We start from the raw sequence: 24,162 nt of genomic DNA on the forward strand, positions 1-24,162 counted from the left end.
GGCTGGACCTTTAAGCTTTGTATAAATGGCGAGTAACAGGAACTTCTCGTCCCACTGGTAGGCATCAACCACTTTGTTGACACGATCGATGAACTGATTGACTGAAATGGCGTTGTCGTCGTTGGGATCAAATTCTGGCAAGGTGTTGGCAATTTCCTTGACTGAAGCTTGCCTCACGTTGTTCGTAGCCTGTACAGGAATGCTCTCGTTGTTAATCTCGTTGATATCCAAATCGATTATTTGGTGCTGTTGCTGACTTCCTGCATGTGCTGGTGCTGCGTTTCCCATTTGAACGGTAGCTAATTGAGCTAACATGTCCTTTAGTTCCTTCATCTCGTTTTGCAATTGTGAAATTGCCGCTGACTGTGCTGACATCGCTTCTTCTTGCTGCATGTTGATACCCACTGCTGCTGGCAGTTCTACGTCCTCCGATTGTTCAAACGCTATTAATCTTTGAACCAATTCGGCTCTGGTGCCCGAAACTGACACGTTTCTAGATCTCAGCAGGAATCTTAACACGTCGCCTTTAAGATCTGCTATTTTCGGCATTTTAATGTTGTTTTAGCGACTAGGTTGGCAGTTCTCTTTGCGAGCGAGACAACTATATGTACCTCACAAAGTTCTGCATCTGCTTTCTCCCTTGACCAATACACACAAACTCCTTGTATGCATGTATGTGCTCCGGCTTCTAGAAAATTCTGACTTGCATAAACTTGTAAAATTCACCAATACTCACAACCGCTTTGTGTGTATGTGCTTTGGCTTCTCTTGACACTTCTGCTGCTCTTGAGACTTCTGCGGCCACAGGCTCACTAAGAATCCTGATCTAACTGATATGCTTGACTCCATGGGTTCACTAAGATTCCCGATCTGCTTTCCTTGAATCCGTCTGCCACGTAGAACTGGAACAAATCCGTAATTTGCAATTTCAGCTGTCACATAGACCTGGGAACACATCCCATTGCAAACTTTCCACGCCGACGATTCTTGCTGCTTTCTTAGAGTTCTTGGCACAACTCCTCCGCTTCACACATATCCAACCACACTGATCCCACTTCTGAACTGAGAAGGGTAGCTTTTGGAGTGGTGTAGGTTTTATTTAGGATAGTTGTGTTGGATATAAGGTTACATATAGAAATTATAACTATAAGTGTTCTGCGCACGTTCTGCTCTGGAGTCTATCTCTGTCTCGACTACCTTACATTTTCAGAGTCTGGTAACATTATAAAAAGGGACTTATTCTACACTAATATCGAAGGTTTGGTATATACTATATTAGGCGCTGTTCACAGTTGTTTCATCAATTGCGTACCAAATACGAACGCTGTTCGCAATTATCATCACCACATGTTTTCCTTCACAACCAATTCAGTTATGGAACAAATACAAAGACGACATATGTGAAGATATCCTGCATCGCTTGCGCATTCGAACGAATAATCATGACATCCAAATAACCGATGAAGTCTACAGTGAAGGATTAATTCTGATTGAGTATCAATGCTTGACTATTGCACTATTGACTTTCGCCAAATCGATCGATGCACGATGCAGAAATTCATTCGAAACAATGTGCCGTTGCTGATGGACAGCAAAAACAAGTATACGAAACATTAATGCAAGCGGTGGACTATAAAACTGGTGGTCTATTCTTCCTGGATGCACCTGGAGAAACTGGGAAAACATTTGTCATTTTATTAATTTTGGCCACTATTCGATCAAGATGTTACACAGCTTTGGCGTTAGCATCATCTGGAATTGCGGCGTCTTTTCTAGATGGCAATCGTACTGGACATTCTGCGCTTAAGTTGCCACTCAATTTAAACAGAATTGATACTCCAACATGCAAATTTTTCCGAATCCAGTGTATTGGGAAAATTGTTTATGCAATGCAAGCTCATTGTTTGGGATGAGTGCACAATGGTACATAAAAAATCACTTAAAGCACTTAATTCCCCGAGAAACGCCTGCAGATGAATTGAATGCTTGCCCGAAGGCACCACCTTTATGAAATAACGTAAAAACATTACAAAACATGGTTAGCCAACTAATATGAGAGTTCAACTTCAAAATGATCAAAGTGCAGCACAATTTTCCAAGCAATTGTTAGCTGTTGGAAATGGAAAAGTCCCAGTTGATGCGACATCTGGATAAATTACTCTTTCGACATTTGCCGATTTGTAGACTCTCAATTAGCTCTTATTGAAGATGTTTTCCCAAACATTAGTGAAAATTATCAGAATAATGGTTAAGTCAACGAGCAATTCTTGGCGCAAAGAATAATGATGTACACGCACTGAATTTCACCATTCAATCAAAAATTGCTGGCGATTTGGTGACATACAAAGCCGTTGATTCCATAACAAATCCGGAAGATGTAGTAAATTATCCAACGAAGTTTTTGAACTCTCCCGAGTTACCAGGATTTCCACCACAACTCAAAGTTGGTACAGTTATTATGATCTGATTCTGTAAAACGAATTATGCCGAATTTGATTGAATACCAATGATTCCGACCGATCTTCCGTCAGTCATTGTTTTTCACATGGGCAGTTATACGTTGCGTATTCAAGAGTTTAGAAACCATCCGCTTTGTTTGTGTTAACGTCAGAACAAAACACAAAAAGTGTGGTTTACCAAAGAGCACTTCAGTCAAACGGATAATTTGCGGATACGTGAAACGCTTCGATTCAGTATGTACTTTTGATTCACTTTCATTTACTTAGAGAAGTTCAAGTAAATAAGACTTAATATTTGAAATCGAAATGAAATTATTACTTTTGTGAAATGAAATAAAGTGTTTCCTTTTCAAATATAAAACAAAAAAAAATTTTCTTCATCTTTTAATCACCAAACGGATTGTTACATAAAACGAAGCCATCTGGTGGCGAGGCCGGATTTGGTAGTGTATTCTAAAACAGAACAAACAAGCCTTAATTTATTCGGAAAAATCAAATAAAGATAAGAGCAAAGAGCTACATACATCTTCAAGATGATATAGGGATGAACAATGTAGGCTTAGCTCAGTTTGGACAGATGGTAATTTGACCGTCTTCCTTAACTGGCTCGCCAAGGTACGTGCGCAAAAAAACTCAAGATGTCATGACGTATGTTCGTTATTATGGTCGTCTTGATATTTTTATAACATTTACCTGTATCCCCAAACGGAAAGGTATAATAAGTCCACTATTTCCGAGATAGAAGCCTCACGATGGCCGTGATATTGGAGTCTTTCACATAATGCTTTTAACTAATAAACACAATTGGTTTGGGGAAATGCAATGAAAAGGATCTTGTCTTGACCATGTATGAACGAAGGTATTTGTTCCATATATGCGATGGTTGCTTCAAGAAACTGTTACGGTTACCCTAAATACAGGGGAAGAGCACCTGACGATGGCAGCTACACCATGGAAAAATTATGGAAACAAGGTTGGCAATACGTGGGTTGTGCATTATAGTTGAGCTTTCTTGTGAAATTTTGCATATATAGTAGTTCAATAAAAACAATTAAATACGTTTGCAAGTAAATCAATAAGGGCAGTCATCAAGCTACAGTTACTCTGGAAAGCCATACAAATTGTGTCTCGGATTGAGAGAGAACAGTAACTGTTGACCACTTAAAGTCGCAGGGAAAAGCAAATAATGGCTTGGCGCCGTGCCTTGTGGTCCATTTGCTGGATACGGCTACATGCTCTAAGATTATGTTGTCCTAGGTGACAAATCTTACAGCTCTCTTCGTTGTGAACTGACTGATGGCGGAGTGTTGCTGTAGGTTGAGCGCTTATCGTCTCCAGCATGCAAGCGCGCCGCTCAATAAACGTCAGTACACTCCATAACGTTGGAATTTTCGTTGGTGCATCCGCTGAATTTTCTATAACAGCTAGAGACTGCTGGTCTAGCTTTCTTCTGATAAGAAAACACAGGATTGGATCCCAGGATTTTGTGCTGATATCGAGGTTTTTAAGAGTACTCATTGAGTTTTTTATAGAGACATAGTGACGCGAGGAGCAGTCTATAGGCTTATGGTCAATAATTTTTGCAATGGCACCGAATACTAGTATTTTTCCGTTCTAGTACCTGGCCTTTAAACGCAACCAGGTGTCGTCATAGCCACCCTGTGAGAAGGCTGTGTCTGTCAAGACGTTTCTCGCTTCACCTATGTAGTTTTTGACTGGCCGAATATGGTTTATTATGTACCAATTCTACAAAGAGATCATGGAACCGTGGTCAGTCTAGATACTCGCCATTGAACTCCGGAATGCTAATTGGCGGTAGTGCCAAGTTTAGGCTCATTGGCGAGTCGTTTTCTCGAAGCAGGTTCATTTCGTATTCCTCGTATAATGTGTGGAATTGAGCTAGCTCTGCTTCTGCCAGGGCTGCGGCCCCAGGAGTGCTGTCCAATTCGTCGTGGGTTTGCCTCAGCAACGCCCAATGGAGATCCAGATGCCTTTGTTGGGCTGGGGTGACGGTTGGGGCGTTCGAGGCTAATGTTAATGATGACTCCAATTAGTTGCATCTTCTCTGCAACTGTCGGATCATCGTGTCAATTGCGGAATCTCCTTTGACTTGATCTTTTGTTGTGATCTTGATGTTGGCCGAAGTTCGTCTCGGGGCCTTTGGAAGCCCGCTTCCAGTCGCCATGTTGTCCAGAAAGATATTCTGATATTTTTCGACCAGCTCCTTAAGTGCTACTACTCGTAAATAGTACTCACTTCCAGTGGGTAATGCCGCTTGCTGGACTTCTTCATCTAGGTCGCAAAACTGCTGCCAGAGATCGTTAAATTGATTTAGCTTACCGGAATAATAGCCGTCTCGGTGGCGTCGGTCGGCAGAATCCTTGCCATAATTCTTAATGAGCTGTTGGATTTTCCCTTGCAGCTCGTTTTGGGTGTCTAGTAATCGATTGTGTAAATCGATTCTTGTGTGACTTGTTTCCTCTATGAATGAAGTAGACATATTTTGTGTCTTGAAAACAAAGAATCCTGTGAAGTTGGATGAAGCTGAGTATCCTGTGAAGCTGGATGAAGCTGACGTTCCTGTGACGATGGAAGAAGAAGAGTATCCTGTGAAGCTGGATTAAGCTGAAGTTCCTGTGACGCTGGAAGATGAAGCGTATCCTGTGACGCTGGAAAAAGAAGCGTATCCTGTGAAGATGGATTAAGCTGAAGTTCCTGTGACGCTGGAAGAAGAAGCGTATCCTGTGAAGCTGGATTAGGCTGAAGTTCCTGTGACGCTGGAAGAAGAAGCGTATCCTGTGAAGCTGGATTAAGCTGAGTTCCTGTGGCGCTGGAAGAAGAAGCGTATCCTGTGAAGCTGGATTAAGCTGAAGTTCCTGTGACGCTGGAAGAAGAAGCGTATCCTGTGAAGCTGGATTAAGCTGAGTTTCTGTGACGCTGGAAGTCGAAGCGTATCCTGTGAAGCTGGATGAAGCTGAAGTTTCTATGACGCTGGAAGAAGAAGCGTATCCTGTGAAGCTGGATTAAGATGAAGTTCCTGTGACGCTGGAAGAAGAAGCGTATCCTGTGAAGCTGGATTAAGCTGAGTTCCTGTGGCGCTGGAAGAAGAAGCGTATCCTGCGAAGCTGGATTAAGCTGAAGTTCCTGTGACGCTGGAAGAAGAAGCGTATCCTGTGAAGCTGGATTAAGCCGAGTTCCTGTGACGCTGGAAGAAGAAGCGTATCCTCTGAAGCTGGATTAAGCTGAAGTTTCTGTGACGCTGGAAGAAGAAGCGTATCCTGTGAAGCTGGATTAAGCTGAGTTCCTGTGACGCTGGAAGAAGAAGCGTATCTTGTAAAGCTGGATAAAGCTGTGAGTCCTTTAGTGGGAAGGGAGTTGCTTAAGTGTGATCCTTTGTTGTTAAAGGATCACGTCGGGGTCATTAATGTTTGTGCCTTACCGAAGTAGACACTTCCAGGTCACACCGTAGGACAAGGGGGTAATGAGCACTTGTTGCTGGCACGGGGACGCTTTGCTGGCAGGACGATCGCGTCGCGGCAATGGTAACGATGGTTACTGCGATGCCGGACCACAGGCGATGCGGAACTGCGCTGAGGTAGAGCTAACGTGGTTAGCTGCTAAATGAGATAGTGTATTACGAGCCCTATTCCCAGATGTAGGAAGTAGAACCGCGAAGTTAAGAGATGTGTTGATAACTGATTTATTCTTTATTTGATACCTGCTTATATACTACTTGGAACACGTAAGCTTAGTGTAATGATTAGTGAACTAAGCTATATTCTAAAGTAGGTCAGGAAATTATGATTATGGTGCAGTTGGCTCAGCTAAAACTGCAGCATATGCTGACTTCATTGGCGCGTCAGTGTGGCGTTGAGTCGGTGAAACGGTGAGTTAGTGAGACATATAATATGCTGATCAGCAATTCTCATATGTAGTGGGTGCTACTGAACGCCTGGTACTGACACTGCAACATGTGCTGACTGCATTGGCGGGTCAGTGAGCCGTTGAGTCGGTGAGACGGTGAGTTAGTCTGCAGTGAGTGCTACTGAGCGCCTGGTACTGTTCCCAACTTGGCTACTGATGATTTGTTGGGTGTGGTCATGTTGAGCACCTTTGGGTACGAACAGGTCTCGTTGCCGTAATCTTAAGTAAATTTGGTAACCTTCTTCGGTTAACAAATGTATGCAGTCTTCAGCGCAAAATAAAAAGCGAGTCTAAGTTTAAGTGTTTATTTTGTATGCACGTCAGCGTTTTCCTTTTAGGACTGACTTTTAAAACCAAGTTGAGCTTATTTTAAGAATGAGCCTTTTCTTTATCAGCTGTCTTAGAATAAGATATGACAATGTCGCTTATAAGTATTTACTTAGTATTAATATTCTATATTATGTAGGTATATGAATAGGTGCTGTATTCCTTCTTTAAGTGCATTTAATTGTGACTCGCTCATTCTGCATTAAAACTGCTGGATAAGTTACGACTGGATCGCTTTTGATGAGCGTTTTAATTTTTTTGAAGGTTTCCTTATACTCGATGTCGACTATATTTACCCTGATATTTTTTTTTAAGCATTTGTTAAGATTCTGAGATTTATTTGAGTTATCTCGTATGTAGATACATCTTAAAAAAACATGTCATTTCTAGAAAACTCTTGATTTGTTTTTGGTTCGTGGGTAACGGAATTCTATCTACAGCCTCGACTTTCTTTGGAATTCACAAAAATAGTCTTTTGACTTAAATTCTTTAAATGCTGGGAGCCTACATAACTTGCGTACATTAATTAGGTTTCCAAAGGCGTTCACAGAAATGTTGGTTTTTTTTTATTTGGGATAGCAAACGTTCTCGTTAATTAAACAAAATTCGCCTCCCGAATCAATTATGATAAGTAGTTGCCAACTTTCAGTTCTATTTTTATATGTGGAAGTGATCTGACCTTTCTAATTGAAAATTTTCTTCACATTCTAATAAACCTAGGTCGGTGTCAATTCGACCACCATCAGACTCAAACTGACCTATGTCCATTGGTGCGGTTCTGTTCTGACCAGATGACCGTGTATAGCTTGTTTTAGTGGACATTCGTGTAATCTTAGAGGGTTGAACTGATTGTTGATTATTAGAACTTTAATCGACAGAATGGATTTTATCGATATGTGGGCTTAAATTATGGGGTCTTGGTTTGCTCTGTTGATTCTTATAAATTACCTGGCTCGTCAGTAATAATAATAAATTAAATTAATAAACTACCTGTTATTTCTGACTTTCCGTGTTGGACTATAAACACTATACTCTGGTGGCGGGCTTATTCGATAATCTTATAAGCGTCGTCAAGGGAGCCTGGTTTTCTTTTAAAAGTCTTCGTAGATTTTGGTAGGCTGTCTCTACAGACGCGTAAGGCGATTCTGTTGACTTCGGATATGATATATGTAGCATCCGTTCCCAATAGAATTTGATAATGTAGCCTATTACATACTTAATTAATTATACCCGTTACTCGTAAAGTAAAAGAGTATCCTAGATTCGTCGGAAAGAATGTAACAGGTAGATCAATACTGGGATTAGACATGCTGATTTTGGAAATTCCTGCGCATCGCAAGTTTGTTTCGTCAGTGTGCCACGCCCTACCTGATGCCCACTAACCGCCCAAAAATGTGACTCCCACAGCTTTAGTGCTAGAATAAAAATGTTAACTGAAATGTATTGTTCTTATCAATACCTATCGATTGACCCAAAAAAAGTTTGCCACCCCCATTTCAACACCCACAAACCGCCCACAAACTTAAAATAATCTTTAATAAGAACGCGGATATATCAGATATTATCGAAGATAGAGAATTGGGATTTCAGACTTAGGTTATGTAGCCTTGTACGCAGCGCACTCTAACGCCCACAGTTTTCATGCCAGAAAAAATGTTAACTGAAATGTATTAGTCTCGTCAATACCTATTGAGTGACCCAAAACAATTTTTCCACGCATACTCTAACGCCCATAACGCTTAAATCTGTCTGCCGCCCACATAGTCATATATTGAGATCGCGGGTAGCTGGCGCATTATAATCTCGCTTTGCTGCTTGCATGTCTCCATCTCCATTTGGTCCCTTTAGTCGAGGTACTCGACAACAGCTTTCTTCCTTGTTTTATCATAATATTGTTTTTCTGTCGACTCTACTCTCTGTAGCTGCCCTCATTTTTAACAAAAGTGTTTTATTAATATTTCTTTAAGTTTGGTAAGTGTTTCTATATTTTCATACCTATGCAGTGTTGGCCTAGTCAATCCGACAAAGTTTCCTTTAATGTAACTAAATAATAACCTTCTATGGGTTTCTTCAAATGCGATAAGAGCTGCGTCAATATAGTCAAGGTGAGCTAGAAAATCTTGAAATTTATTTTTATAAGAACCATCAAATTCCTGATTTGCTTTGATACTAAGGTAGTAAGATAGGTTAGTGTTTAGGGTTTGGTATTTAAGAAAAAGTTTTAGATAATTAAGAAACACTATTAGTAAATAAATAAATAAATTTAAAAAAACAAAAAATTATATTCCCAATAGTATAAGATAGTTTGTCAAAAAGCACCGAAGCTATAATTTGTTTCATATTATTTTTCTACCAATTTTCCGATCGTTCCTATGGCAGCTATATGATATAGTCGTCCGATTTTGATAAAATTAAATTCGAAACTCAGAACTAATTAAAAAATGTTATTTCCAAGCGTAGGAGGTTATATGTTAAAAAATACCGAAGCTATAATTTGTTTCATATTATTTTCCTACCAATTTTCCGATCGTTCCTATGGCAGCTATATGATATAGTCGTCCGATTTTGATAAAATTAAATTCGAAATTCAGAACTAATTAAAAAATGTTATTTCCAAGCGTTGGAGGTTATATGTTGAAACGAGAAAGGAAGTTAACTTCGGCAAGCCGAAGTTTGAATACTTTTGCAGTTATAAGAAATAATCAATGTTAGTAACACTATGTTACATTTTAAGGATTGTTGCTAGCTTCAGTGATATTAAAAAAATTTCACGTACTCAGCCCCCACACCACGTCAATGTCACAATCCACGAGGGGGAAAATATTATAATAATAAATTAATAATACCATAAAAATACATATATACAATATGCTATATACAATTAATTATTTTTTCTAACCTATTACAATTCTTACAATTTATATATTTAATTATATTACCTACTACAAGCTGTGTCTCATAAGTAATGGCAAGAGCTTGTGGAATTCCAGAATCTGAAAATATCCAATCAATTTGTGTTATTTGTTTTGTTGTGGGAGAATGATTGATTGAAAAGAGGTTATAGGCATTCAAAAGTTCCTCCAGAATATCAGTCCCTTTGGATCTGCAAATATTAAAATCTCTTAATATTACTACTTTAGTATTATCCATTCTACGCACTTTTTCCACATCAGCTTTAATTTCATTTCGAAATCTTGCAATAGGAAATCCGGGACTCCTATAAACAATTACAAATGACGTGTCAAGATATTTAACTGCAATCGATTGATACGTTGCCCTTGTGTTTGTAATAATACATTTTGCGAAATGTTTTGTTTAGCATAAATAAGTATTCCGTTCTTCCCAATACCATTCAAACGATTGCAATCTATTCTTCTTATAATGTCGAAATCCCTTAAAGTGTACTCTTCTTGTGGAAGAGTCCAGGTTTCAACAAAACATAAAAATTTGGCAGAACAAATAATGTTGTCGTTGGCAACATCTTCGCGATGAGCGCGAAGAGATTCCACGTTGTGGTAATATAAAGAGATATCCTCATTTTCATTGACCAAAAATTCATAATGCGTAGTCAAAGCCTTTTCCCCTCTTAAACGTTCAAGTTCTACTTGGACATTTGTAGCTCCAAATCTAGTTGGAGGGACAAAGTCTCCTAAAAGGAAAAGGCCCGATGCGCTAGTTGCTCTGCTGCAACCTACGTACAACGAAGCTCGCTTAATGCCTCTTTTAAGATGCACTGCGACTTTGCTGTAGGCTGCTCCTTGGCTCTTATGGATGGTAATAGCCTCAGCAGGAACAACTGGAAATTGTTTTCGATCAATAGAAGAATGTCCCGAATTTCCGCATTGGAATACACGGGCTGTTTTATAAATTGGAGTCCAGTCTGGGTGATCATTTCCTCGAACTTTTGACCTAGCTATAGTACCGACAGTGGCATCTGTAAACTTAATCCACAGTCCAGTAACTAATAATGAGTCGTTAACCATACAGTTGTCAATTCGCATTAATTGACCAGTTGCCCCATTTACAAGTCCATCATTTGTGTCAATATTGACGGTAATCATATATTTTTCAGTAGTCTTCAGGTGTAAAATATATGGTAGACCCTGAGTTTCAGAGGTCTTTATGTTTTGGGCATGCCTAAGAGTTGATTCTCGACTTCTTTCAGACATATTAGCTGACTTAATTGTATCTACTGCAGTTGACACAAATTCTTGAGTTCTAATTTGGGTAAGTTTTAGAGAGTTGTAATGGTTTACGTCAGCATTAGAACAGAATAAGTGAATTGCATCGTCAGGAACATCGGTTACTGGAAGAACTCTTGTCCTGAAAAGCTCAATATCTGCATTTGTCATGTTGGCTTCAGACATATTATTCAAAGCCAAAGCAAAAGCGTGGTCGTCACGTTGCCGCATTATTTCCGTTAGCTCGAAAAACTTAAAGTTATTCCAAAGGTTAGCTCCTGCCAGAATATTATAGGGATTAGATGTATTTTCTGCGAATATGCAACGATCTCCAACTGGGCTAAGCTGCCTCAGATCTCCAAACACTATTATAGACTTGCCCCCAAAACTTACATCTTGACTTCTAAAAATTTGACAAAGTCTTTGATCTAAGTATCCAAGCATTTTTGATCCGACCATCGAAATCTCATCTATAATAATTAATTGGATATTAATCAACTTGCAATGCATTGTATTTAAAGTGTCATTGCTTAAGGGTCTTACAGGACCAGATGTTTGATTAACAGGAAGAGAGATGAAAATGATTCAAATGGCGAACTTCCTCTTATTAGACTTCCTCCGATAGTATCTGACGATAACCTTTGCTCGCTTACCCGGTCTCTCAACTTTAAGCAACGCCAGTATTACGCCCACGTAATGTATAATGTTGCAGCCAAAAAAACATTTTATGAATATGTTGGTGGAGGGGCCGGAGTGGGAAAAAGCAGATTGATTTCTACAATATTTCAGTCTATAACTTGGCGAGCAAATAAACTTCCTGGGGCAACAGATTCCGCAATGGTTTTACTTTGTGCTCCTACTGGAAAAGCAGCTTTTGGGATTGGGGGACCATCCAGCATTTGGTAACTTTGTGCAGCAACGTTATTTTCTTCATCTGCATCAAAGTCGATTGGTTCGTCATATTCTTCGTTTGACTGTTCTGACCGTGCATTTAGCTTGGAGAATTTGAACCAAGCCGCAAATTCCGCAAGACATAACGATTCTATTTGTTCATGTCTTTGCACGTATCGATCAAGTAAATTTCGCTCAAAAATATCTGTTGAGTTTGCGGGAAGCTGTTCTAATTCTCTGTTAGATCGGACTATCCGGACCCTTTTATCTGGATGGCAAGTGTTAATAAAAACATTCCCTTCACTAGCCTCAGACAAGTGTAAACCTAAAATGTTGTATGCAGCTTCTTGGGCAGATATTTCTGTTGCGTTAAAAAACTTTCTTCCTAAATGCTGAAATTTTCTTTTGACGGAAACACTTCCATGGCTTATTTCTGTCATTGCTTCTCGAAGCAGTTGCGACACGCCACGGTTGGATTTATTTATGTAGTTAATTATATAACTACCACAGGCGTAAGCATCTAGAATGAATTTAATATCCATGTTTGCTCTATGCAAGCCTAAAATATTTCTATTGTAAGCATTTAGCAACCTATCAGAAAATTGGCGACGAAGAAATACTTGGGGCTCTTTTAAGCTAGACCGAATGGCGAACTTGTACTCCTCATATGAAATTTCAAGATGGCTGAGAAAATATTCAAAATTATTAAACATGGCCGATTCTTCTTCGGAAACAGACTTTAGGAGCTCTTTAACTTTTTTAAATATTTCTTTATATTCTTCAACGTTGGATTCGTTTTCTTCAAATGGATACAAAACCAGAGTTTCAGGCATTGGTGGGTATGGCATATTAAATCGGCAGAATTGTTGTCCTCGCAGTTCCCTTAAACATGAAGCGCTGTGCTTATGGCGCTGATATTGAATTACTTCATGAATTTCAGGATCGTCCCCGCTGGTAGTAATGAAACGATCAATAAAGCGGGTGACCTCTTCGGCGTTATCGGGTCCTTCTAGCTTTGGGGCACCAGAAAACCAATACATGCCATGAGAGTGCGGCGATCCTCTGTGCTGGAACTCGATCCTCCAATAATAATGGACGAGTCTTAACTCACCAAATATCTCGGAGCTATTAAATAATTTCATTAATTGCCGGAACATGTAGTCGAAGTACCGGGAGCACGTTACTGGGTCCGATCGAATTAGTCTAGCTTTTTCGGCTGCCTCTTCCTCAGTAATGTCTCTGCTATCCAATAAAAGAGATAGAATAACTAAGAGTTCGTTCCACTTAGATTCAGCAGCAGAGAGGGTTATGAAGAATGTAGGCAACCCAAATTGTCTTATCATGGCTATAACTTTCTTTTTTTCTGCCTCCCAGTGTGCTGGAGCTGAACGGAGGCCTTTTAGAATGTGAAATCCATCGTCATGTTGTACAAGACTGTCAACAAATGAATTATCCCTCACATTTGCAGCAGTTACTGCACCTGATTTTTTTCGTAGGGCAATGGAAATAGAACTTTGAATTCGTTGCATTTCTTAATATTTGTACATATAAAGGACTTTGGGCACTACTGCGCAACGACGGTCGTAAAGGCGAATTTGCGATCTTGCTTTTTTTTGCATAGGTCGAATTGCCCTTAAATATTTCGCCGCAAGAAATAGTTGGGAAGGAAAGTTCTTCTGCGTCGTCGTCAAGGGCTAAATTTGTTGGAATGCGGCCTTCTCCGGGAGCCATAGCAACACGCTGAAGTCCAATATCATCGTTTTCTAATAGGGTTTCATGACCTCCGGCATTTAAATCACCTTCTTGCGCGTCATTTGATTGAGAATAAGAATGTTGACGAAGAAGCTCTTCTACGACTTCTCGGTCTAATTCATCTGCGATGAAAGGTATCTCTTCTTCGGCTCCCATTTGATTGAGCCAATCACCGTCAAAGAAAATGTTGTGCTTTTTGTAAAGCTCAGTGTTAACCAAGTATCGCACTGCTTGAATAACCCGAGCGGGTCGAATAGTTTCCGTCATGAAATTATGGGAATATTCTAACCTTCTTTTTAAATGAACCTGGATTACATGGGTCGAATCAAAGGTGCACGGGAGTACGCTTACAGTATCAGGTACTGAAATTGGAACATTGACTACAGCGCCTCTTATTCCGCATTGCCTTTCACATCCAAGGGATATAATGCGCATGAAGGGAATTCGAGGAGAAATAAGGCGCTCCTCAAGACATGTCAAGTTTTTAAGGCATTCAGGTATCTCTGGAAAGTCGAAGCCATTAGAGAGACAAAGGGATGGTATCCTACCTTTGGAATCGCCTTGACGACATGTACTGCAAAATTGATATTTGCCGGACGGACTCGGAAACTTTCTGCTTAAATAAAAGGCATTGTCTAGACTAAAATTGGGGTATTTAGAAGAAATAGTACGTATGTTCAAACCACTTACCTGAGATGGAAACCACGTTCCCCCACAGCACGTACAAAACTTAGTTGGTCCGTCCTTAATGTTACGAAGATATTGTTCCCTTGCCGTAGCTCGACTCTGCATTGTGTTGGTCCTTTGCTCCTGTGTATTAGTGATAGGGTTGTTCCTGGTGATCCTATGAGCTGCTGCGTCCCGTAAACGCTCGAGTCCTCTATTTTCCTCGATCGATCTCCAGGTAGCATGATCAGCAGTGTTTCGCGACTGCTCTCGTCGTCGCTCCTCGGAATCCGACCTAACTATTGCGCGCGCTACAGCGTTCCGAGCGCGCTCTGGTCCTCGATTTTCCTCGACCGATCTCCACGTAGCATGGTCAGCAGTATTTTGCACCTGCTGTCGTCGTCGCTCTTCGGAATTCGACTTGGCGCTTGCGTGCGCTGCAGCGTCCCGTGTGCGCTCGAGTCCTCGATTTTCCTCGATCGATCTCCAGGTAGCATGGTCAGCAATGTTCCGCGACTGCTCTCGTCGTCGCTCCTCGGAATCCGACCTGACTATTGCGCGCGCTACAGCGTCCCGTGCGCACTCTGGTCCTCGATTTTCCTCGATCGATCTCCACGTAGCATGGTCAGCAGTATTTTGCACCTGCTGTCGTCGTCGCTCTTCGGAATTCGACCTGGCGCTTGCGTGCGCTGCAGCGTCCCGTGTGCGCTCGAGTCTTTGATTTTCCCCGATCGATCTCCAGGTAGCATGGTCAGCAGTATTTTGCACCTGCTGTCGTCATCGCTCTTCGGAATTCGACCTGGCGCTTGCGTGCGCTGCAGCGTCCCGTGTGCGCTCGAGTCTTTGATTTTCCTCGATCGATCTTCAGGTAGCATGATCAGCAGTGTTTCGCGACTGCTCTCGTCCTCGCTCCTCGGAATCCGACCTAACCATTGCGCGAGCTACATCGTCACGTGTGCGCTCCGGTCCTCGATTTTCTCCAAACGATCTCCAGGTAGCATGGTCAGCAGTGTTTCGCGACTGCTCTCGTCGTCGTTCTTCGGAATCCGACCTGACCATTGCGCGCGCTACAGCGTCCCGTGCGCGCTCTGGTCCTCGATTTTCCCCGATCGATCTCCAGGTAGCATGGTCAGCAGTATTTTGCACCTGCTGTCGTCATCGCTCTTCGGAATTCGACCTGGCGCTTGCGTGCGCTTCAGCGTGATTTTTAATCACTTTTCACCTTTTACTTTTTTATGGGCTTATATTCACATTTCACCTTGTACTTTTTGGTGGATTTTCATTCACTTTTCACCTTATACTTTCGGTGTGTTTATATTAATTGAATATAAAAGATACACACAACAATGTATACGTTGTCACTCGGCAACTGGTTTTCACAGACTAATCCGGGGATTAGGATTACGAGTCAATATATAGGTTTGAATCATACCTGATATTAACCTTCATATAACCCTTTCGATGGCGGACAATGCCTGATTTTAGGGACAATTCGTAGGTAAATTAGGTAAGCCAAGTTGATTACCTAATTTAAGTATTGCGTAATAACGCCATTATTACCTGTTATCTAGCTTCGTGGCAACCTTGTTAAGGTTATTTCTGTAATCTAAAATAGGAAAAACGGGTATCCTACCTTATAATTTGGACACCTGTATCCATGTTATTCGTGTCCTAACACCACCCCATTCAGCAAAATAGTATAGTCGTCAGTTTTTTGTGTAAAATTAATTTTGTAATTCTGAAAAATTAAAATATTCTATACCCAGAGTAAAGGAAAATACGATCAAAATCAAATAAGCAAAATTTTTTTATAAATAATTATTTCATTATTTCGCTGGCCGTTTCATTGACAGCCTATATGTTAGAGTCGTCCTATTTTTATTAAATTTAAATACGAAATTCTTAAAAATACAAAAAATTTTATTCCCAATAGCATAAGATTATAATATGCCAAGAAACACCGAAGCTATAATTTGTTTCATTTTATTTTTAAATTTTAAATTCGAAATTCAGAACTAATTAAAAAATGTTATTTCCAAGCGTAGGAGGTTATATGTTAAAAATAAAAAACACCTTAGATATAATAAAAAAAAATTTTTCGATTATTCCTATGGGAGCTATAAGATATAGTTGTCCGATCCGGCTGGTTCCGACTTATATACTTTCTGCATAAGAAAGAAGACTTTTCGAAAAGTTTCAGCGCGATAGCTTTAAGACAGACGGACATGGCTAAAATAATCAATTACAAATAAATAGTATAAAAATAATAAATGCAAGGGTATAATAAATATTTCATTATTTCGCTGACCGTTTCTTTGACAGCTATATGTTAGAGTCGTCCGATTTGTATTAAATATAATTCGAAATTCTTAAAATGTTTCACAAAATGTTATTTCCAATAGTATAAGATAAGATATCAAAAAACACCGAAGCTATAATTTGTTTCATATTATTTTCCCACCAATTTTCCGATCGTTCCTATAGCAGCTATATGTCGTCCGATTTTGATAAAACTTAATACAAAATTGAAAACTAATTAAAAAAAATGTAATTTCCAAGCTTAAGAGGTTTTATGTTAAAAAAACACCGAGGCTATAATTTGTTTCATATTATTTTCCCACCAATTTTCCGATAGTCCCTATGGCAGCTATATGACATAGTCGTCCGATTTTGATAAAATTAAATTCAAATAAATTCAGAACTAATTAAAAATGTTATTTCCAATTTTACGATCGTTCCTTTGGCAGCTATATGATATAGTCGTCCGATTTTGATAAAATTAAATTCGAAATTCAGAATGAACTAAAAAATGTTATTTACAAGAGTAGAAGGATATATGTTAAAAAAAAACACCGAAGTTATAATTTGTTTCATATTATTTTCCCACCGATTTTACGATCGTTCCTATGGCAGCTATATGATATAGGCGTCCGATTTTGATAAAATTGTATTCGAAATTCAGAACTAATTAAAAAATGTTATTTCCAAGCGTAGGAGGTTATATGTTAAGGAACACCGATGCTATAATTTGTATCATATTATTTTCCCACCAATTTTACGATCGTTCCTATGGCAGCTATATGATATAGGCGTCCGATTTTGATAAAATTAAATTTGAAATTCAGAACTAATTAAAAAATGTTATTTCCAAGCGTAGGAGGTTATATTTTAAGGAACACCGAAGCTATAATTTGTTTCATATTATTTTCCCACCAATTTTCCTCGATCGATCTCCAGGTAGCATGATCAGCAGTGTTTCGCGACTGCTCTCGTCCTCGCTCCTCGGAATCCGACCTAACCATTGCGCGCGCTACAGCGTCACGTGCGCGCTCCGGTCCTCGATTTTCTCCAAACGATCTCCAGGTAGCATGGTCAGCAGTGTTTCGCGACTGCTCTCGGTAAATTAGGTAAGGCAAGTTGATTACCTAATTTAAGTATTGCGTAATAACTGCATTATTACCTGTTATCTAGCTTCGTGGCAACCTTGTTAAGGTTATTTCTGTAATCTAAAATAGGAAAAACGGGTATCCTACCTTATAATTTGGACACCTGTATCCATGTTATTCGTGTCCTAACACCACCCCATTCAGCAAAATAGTATAGTCGTCAGTTTTTTGTGTAAAATTAATTTCGTAATTCTGAAAAATTAAAATATTCTATACCCAGAGTAAAGGAAAATACGATCAAAATCAACCAAGCAAAATTTTTTTATAAATAATTATTTCATTATTTCGCTGGCCGTTTCATTGACAGCCTACAGCTGCGGCAACAAAAATAGCACCAGTGTGTAGGCAATTCTTCTTTGTGCTACAGAATGGTAATTTTTTGCAATATTTTTATTCTGTTTGTAAGGGTAAGTAGGGTTACATATCTATTAACTAAAATAAAAGTGGTTACGCCCACAATACGGATGGTTTTTAAAATTTCGATACATTTATCAAAAAAGTAGCAAAGTTATGCGGCAACAAAAATAGCACCACTTAAATAAAAAACTTAAAAAACTTAAAAATAACGCGATTTGAAAATTTTTTTTGATTGGAATGTATGATTTCATACACCTTAAGGTAAAAAAATATTGTTCTAAAGCTTGGGCTGCAACAACAACAACAACAACGACCGACCTTGACGTCACTAGACACCAGAATCTTCCCTTGGCAAAATTGTTGTCTGGCTCTTTCAAAATAGCTCGAGGGCAGTTTTTTTTCTTCGGTTTTGCATTAAAAACATAGTTTTTAACATTTCTGCAAAGATTTTCGATGTGTTTTAGTTCTGGGGCTTGTAAGGTCCCCATTATACCATTTAGCTTAAGGGTTTTAAAACTTTGTACGACTTTCTGACTGATTTTTTTTGGGTTATAACCGTGGTAAAGCTTCGGAAATAAATTAGTTTTGTATTACGAATAAAATTGCATCACAATTTCTGAGCTATCAAGGTGAACATGTTGATCCTGTATGGGTTTACATTATGATATGGTACCAACATTATAGTACGAGAATATGCCCATACCATTATACTTGCTTCACCATTATTATTCTTTGCAAATGTGAAATGGGGACTCAATTTTGGATATGTAGGTTACCTGATGTGAATTTAAAGTCTTTTTCATCTAAACATGAGCAATTTTCAGCCGCCAGACCATATAAGAGTGTTCCTTTTATTGTGGGCCTTATTTAAAACTCGCCCTTCAAATTCACCCATGCTCTGCAGTCTAGGGAGATTTTTTTTTTGGACGTCAAGCGCATAATTGATTTTTATGTACATTATATCCAACTTTTTATGTACTTACAAATATTAAAAAAAAAAAAGCGACTTGATAGGCGCCTAAAACGGGACCTACTTGCATTCATGCAAATGACTTTTTAACAGTTATGGGGTCATTGCGGCTTTCGTACTGCGTGCTATTCTTTTGTGTTCTTGTTTTAGGTAACTACTAATCATTATTTTAAAGAATTCAACGATTCAACTTAACTTATCTTTTGCATTGCCTTTATAAATTAGCTTTTTAAATGTCCTTCTATCTGTATCATTACAGCGCGCTAAATGACCCATTGGGAACACTATTTTATGCATTATTTTACCAATTCACTTAGTAGTACTTATTCTTAATACAACAAAACGAAAAACAGCCAACAAATCTGAGCAAATGAAGTTTTATACCCAAAAACCGTTAATAGTGCTATTTTTGTTGCCGCATAATTATGCTACTTTTTTCATAAATCTATCGAAGTTTTAAAAACCATTCGCATTACGCCCACAACCATTTTTACTTTAGTTAAACGATATGTAAACCTACTTACCCTTACACACAGAAGAAAAATATTGCAAAAAATGACCATTTTGTACACAAATAAAAATTGCCCACACTTTGGTGCTATTTTTGTTGCCGCAACTGTATATGTTAGAGTCGTCCTATTTTTATTAAATTTAAATACGAAATTCTTACAAATCTTAAATAAATAAATAATTATTTCATTATTTCGCTGGCCGTTTCATTGACAGCCTATATGTTAGAGTTGTCCTATTTTTATTAAATTTAAATTCGAAATTCTTAAAAATACAAACAATTTTATTCCCAATAGCATAAGATAATAATATGCCAAGGAACACCGAAGCTATAAGTTGTTTCATTTTATTTTTAAATTTTAAATTCGAAATTCAGAACTAATTAAAAAATGTTATTTCCAAGCGTAGGAGGTTATATGTTAAAAATAAAAAACACCTTAGATATAATAAAAAAAATTTTTTTCGATTATTCCTATGGGAGCTATAAGATATAGTTGTCCGATCCGGCTGGCTCCGACTTATATACTTTCTGCATAAGAAAGAAGACTTTTCGAAAAGTTTCAGCGCGATAGCTTTAAGACAGACGGACATGGCTTAAATAATCAATTACAAATAAATAGTATAAAAATAATAAATGCAAGGGTATAATAAATATTTCATTATTTCGCTGACCGTTTCTTTGACAGCTATATGTTAGAGTCGTCCGATTTGTATTAAATATAATTCGAAATTCTTAAAAATACACAAAATGTTATTTCCAATAGTATAAGATAATATATCAAAAAACACCGAAGCTATAATTTGTTTCATATTATTTTCCCACCAATTTTCCGATCGTTCCTATAGCAGCTATATGATGTAGTCGTCCGATTTTGATAAAACTTAATACGAAATTCAAAACTAATTTAAAAAAATGTCATTTCCAAGCTTAAGAGGTTTTATGTTTAAAAAAACACCGAAGCTATAATTTGTTTCATATTATTTTCCCACCAATTTTCCGATCGTCCCTATGGCAGCTATATGACATAGTCGTCCGATTTTGATAAAATTAAATTCAAATAAATTCAGACCTAATTAAAAATGTTATTTCCAATTTTACGATCGTTCCTTTGGCAGCTATATGATATAGTCGTCCGATTTTGATAAAATTAAATTCGAAATTCAGAATGAACTAAAAAATGTTATTTACAAGAGTAGAAGGATATATGTTAAAAAAAAACACCGAAGTTATAATTTGTTTCATATTATTTTCCCACCGATTTTACGATCGTTCCTATGGCAGCTATATGATATAGTCGTCCGATTTTGATAAAATTTAATTCGAAATTCAGAACTAATTAAAAAATGTTATTTCCAAGCGTAGGAGGTTATATGTTAAGGAACACCGAAGCTATAATTTGTATCATATTATTTTCCCACCAATTTTACGATCGTTCCTATGGCAGCTATATGATATAGGCGTCCGATTTTGATAAAATTAAATTTGAAATTCAGAACTAATTAAAAAATGTTATTTCCAAGCGTAGGAGGTTATATTTTAAGGAACACCGAAGCTAAAATTTGTTTCATATTATTTTCCCACCAATTTTACGATCGTTCCTATGGCAGCTATATGATATAGTCTTCCGATTTTGATAAAATTAAATTCGAAATTCAAAACTAATTAAATAATGTTATTTCAAACCTTAGGAGGTTATATGCTACAAAACACCAAAGATATAATTTTTTTTAATTTGTTTTTCCTTTTATTCCTATGGGAGCTATAAGATATAATTGTTTGATCCGACTGGTTCCGACTTATATACTACCTGCAAAAGATATAAGACTTTTGGGAAAAAAGAGAGACTAGTTTGCGTAGAAACGGACGGACAGACGGACATGGCTAGATCGAATCGTCTAGTCATGCTGATCAAGAATATATATACTTTATGGGGTCGGAAACGTCTCCTTCACTGCGTTGCAAACTTCTGACTGAAATCAATATACCCTCTGCAAGGGTATAAAAACACCAAAGCTCTAATTTGTTTTATATTATTTTCCAACCAATTTTCCTATCGTTCCTATGGCAGCTATATTATATAGTCGTTCGATTTTGATAAAATTAAATTCGAAATTCAGAACAAATTAAAAAATATTATTTCCAAGCGTAGGAGGTTATATGTTAAAAAACACCGAAGCTATAATTTGTTCCTATGGCAGCTATATTATATAGTCCTCCGATTTTGATAAAATTAAATTCGAAATTTAGAACTAATTAAAAAATGTTATTTCCAAGCGTAGAATGTTATATGTTAAAAAACACCGCAGCTATAATTTGTTTCATATTATTTTCCCACCAATTATATATGATATAGTTGTCCGATCCGACTTGTATACTACCTGCAAAAGATATAAGACTTTTGGGAAAGTTTCGGCCCGATAGCTTTTAAACTGAGAGACTAGTTTGCTTAGAAACGGACGTACAGACGGACAGACGGACATGGCTAGATCGACTCGTCTAGTCATGTTGATCAAGAATATATCTACACTTTATGGGGTTCGAAACGTCTCCTTCACTGCGTTGCAAACTTCTGACTGAAATCAATGTACCCTCTGCAAGGGTATAAATATACATTTGTACAATTCTCAGCTTTGGGTTCGGCCTTGAATAACGATATGGCATATATATACTTTATAGCGTCGAAGACGCTTTCTTTTATCTGTTGCATACTTTCCTCCAAATCTAGTATGCTCTTTTAATCTGCGAGTAATGAGTATTAATTTATTTTTGGGAGATTCTTTAGGTCTGTATAGCAACAATTTAAATCTATTTTTTAGAAGGTTATTATTATTGAAACTGAATACGCTTTTCGCAATCTCATTTCATAAACATATACTTTCTTTATTTCTCTTTAATTTTATCTATGTAAGTAACGCTTGTAAGTGTCTTCATTATATACTGCAAAGCCACTCACTTTCAAACAGAGTAAACAAGTTTCATAGTATCTATCATTGTGGTGTGTTTCTGGGCATGTTTGAAAATGGTTGCTTGCGGTGGTTGATTTTGTGCTGCACTACTACTAAAGTCTATAGCCCAAACAAAAAAGTTTCACCGAACGCGTTGGTCGCTTGTGAATGTTTAAGTGTCTAACACAAAATTTGAATGTAATGAAAAATGAACATATAATTACTTGTTGAATAATGATGTGCCTACATAAAGGTTAAATTATTTACCAATATCATAAGTGGTATATAAATTTGGAAAAATATACATACAACGGTTAATTTACCTTAAGATAAAATTGATCTGTTTAAACTTATCGATAAAAGTTTTACTTGAATCTCATTATTACCCTTATGACCTTCTTAGTAATTAACCCCTTAGATGCATGCCAAATACATAAAACGGTAAAGTTTAAACAAGTGACAGTCATGGTGGCATATCAGAAAAAGTGCTGGCGGCAAATCTTGATCGTCCGGGCCGCGATAACACTTACATGTTATTGCATTATTAAAATCACAGATCCATATATTTTACCAAGTGCACAAGCAACATCCGCTAGTGTTGCATCGCGAACCCTAGCTGGAAATGGAAATGTAAATCATCGATTACCGCGCACAAGTGCCAGCCAACACAGTAGTGGAACTAGTGCACCTACAAGTTTCAAACTTGCTGCGAAACCAATAAACACAACTAGACACGTGAACTTGCGCCTAAGGTAAGGTTTCTTGTTCCTAGCACATACAGCTAAAAATGTATGCATTAAAAAAATGCAATATTATTAATGGTACTGTACACTGGTAGAAAAAACATCGCAAATGCCACTATTTCGCCAACGATTCAACTACTTTTCCCAGCGATTTGGATCATAACATGAAAATGGTAAAAATTAATACCTTGCATAGTTATTTATTACTCTACGAGTAACGGGTATACTAGATTCGTCGGAAAGTATGTAACAGGCAGAAGGAAGCGTTTCCGACCACATAAAGTATATATATTCTTGATCAGGATAACTAGCCGAGTCGATCTGGCTATGTCCGTCTGTCTGTCCGTCCAGATGAACGCTGAGAACTATAAGAGCTAGGCTATTGGGATTTGCAGATTCCTGAGCTTCTTACGCAGCGAATGTTTGTTTTAGCAGGTTGCCACGCCCACTCTAACGCCCACAAACCGCCCAAAACTGTGGCTCCTATAGTTTTAATGCTAGAATACAAATTGTAACTGAAATGTGTTGTTCTCATCAATACCTTTCGGTTAACACAAAAAAAAGTTTGCCACGCCCACAAACAGCCCATAAAATTCAAAACATCGCAGGTATGAACGCGAATATCTCGGAAACCATCAAAGATAGAAAATTGGATTTCAGAATTAGATTAAGTAGCCTTGTACACAGTGCAAGTTTGTTACACGAAGATGCCACGCTCACTCTAACGCCCACAAACCGACCAAACCTGTGGCGCCAACAATTTTTGTGCTAGAAAACAGATTTTATCTGAAATGTATTAATCTCGTCAATACCTATTGATTGACCCCAAAAGAAGTTTGCCACGCTCACTCTAACGCCCATAACGCATAAATCTGTCTACCGCCCACATAACCATATATTGAGATCGCGGGTAGGTGGCGCATTTCAATCTCGCAATGCTGCTTGCATATCTCCATTTCCCTTTTGTCCCTATAGCTGAGTAACGGGTAT

General features: G+C 38.1%; 1 long non-coding RNA gene across 1 annotated transcript; it reads right to left on the reverse strand.

Moving 5' to 3' along the window:
* Positions 1–17,255: 17,255 nt before the first annotated feature.
* LOC139355009 (uncharacterized) lies at positions 17,256–23,127 on the reverse strand. Its single transcript, XR_011605788.1, has 3 exons — positions 22,960–23,127; positions 17,734–17,838; positions 17,256–17,625 (listed from the first exon to the last, which is right to left on the reverse strand). It is a non-coding gene; the product is annotated as an uncharacterized lncRNA (long non-coding RNA).
* Between the last annotated feature and the right edge of the window lie 1,035 nt (positions 23,128–24,162).

The sequence above is a fragment of the Drosophila suzukii genome, unplaced genomic scaffold (assembly GCF_043229965.1).
Source record: "Drosophila suzukii unplaced genomic scaffold, CBGP_Dsuzu_IsoJpt1.0 scf_6, whole genome shotgun sequence".
Taxonomy (NCBI): Eukaryota; Metazoa; Arthropoda; class Insecta; order Diptera; family Drosophilidae; genus Drosophila; species Drosophila suzukii.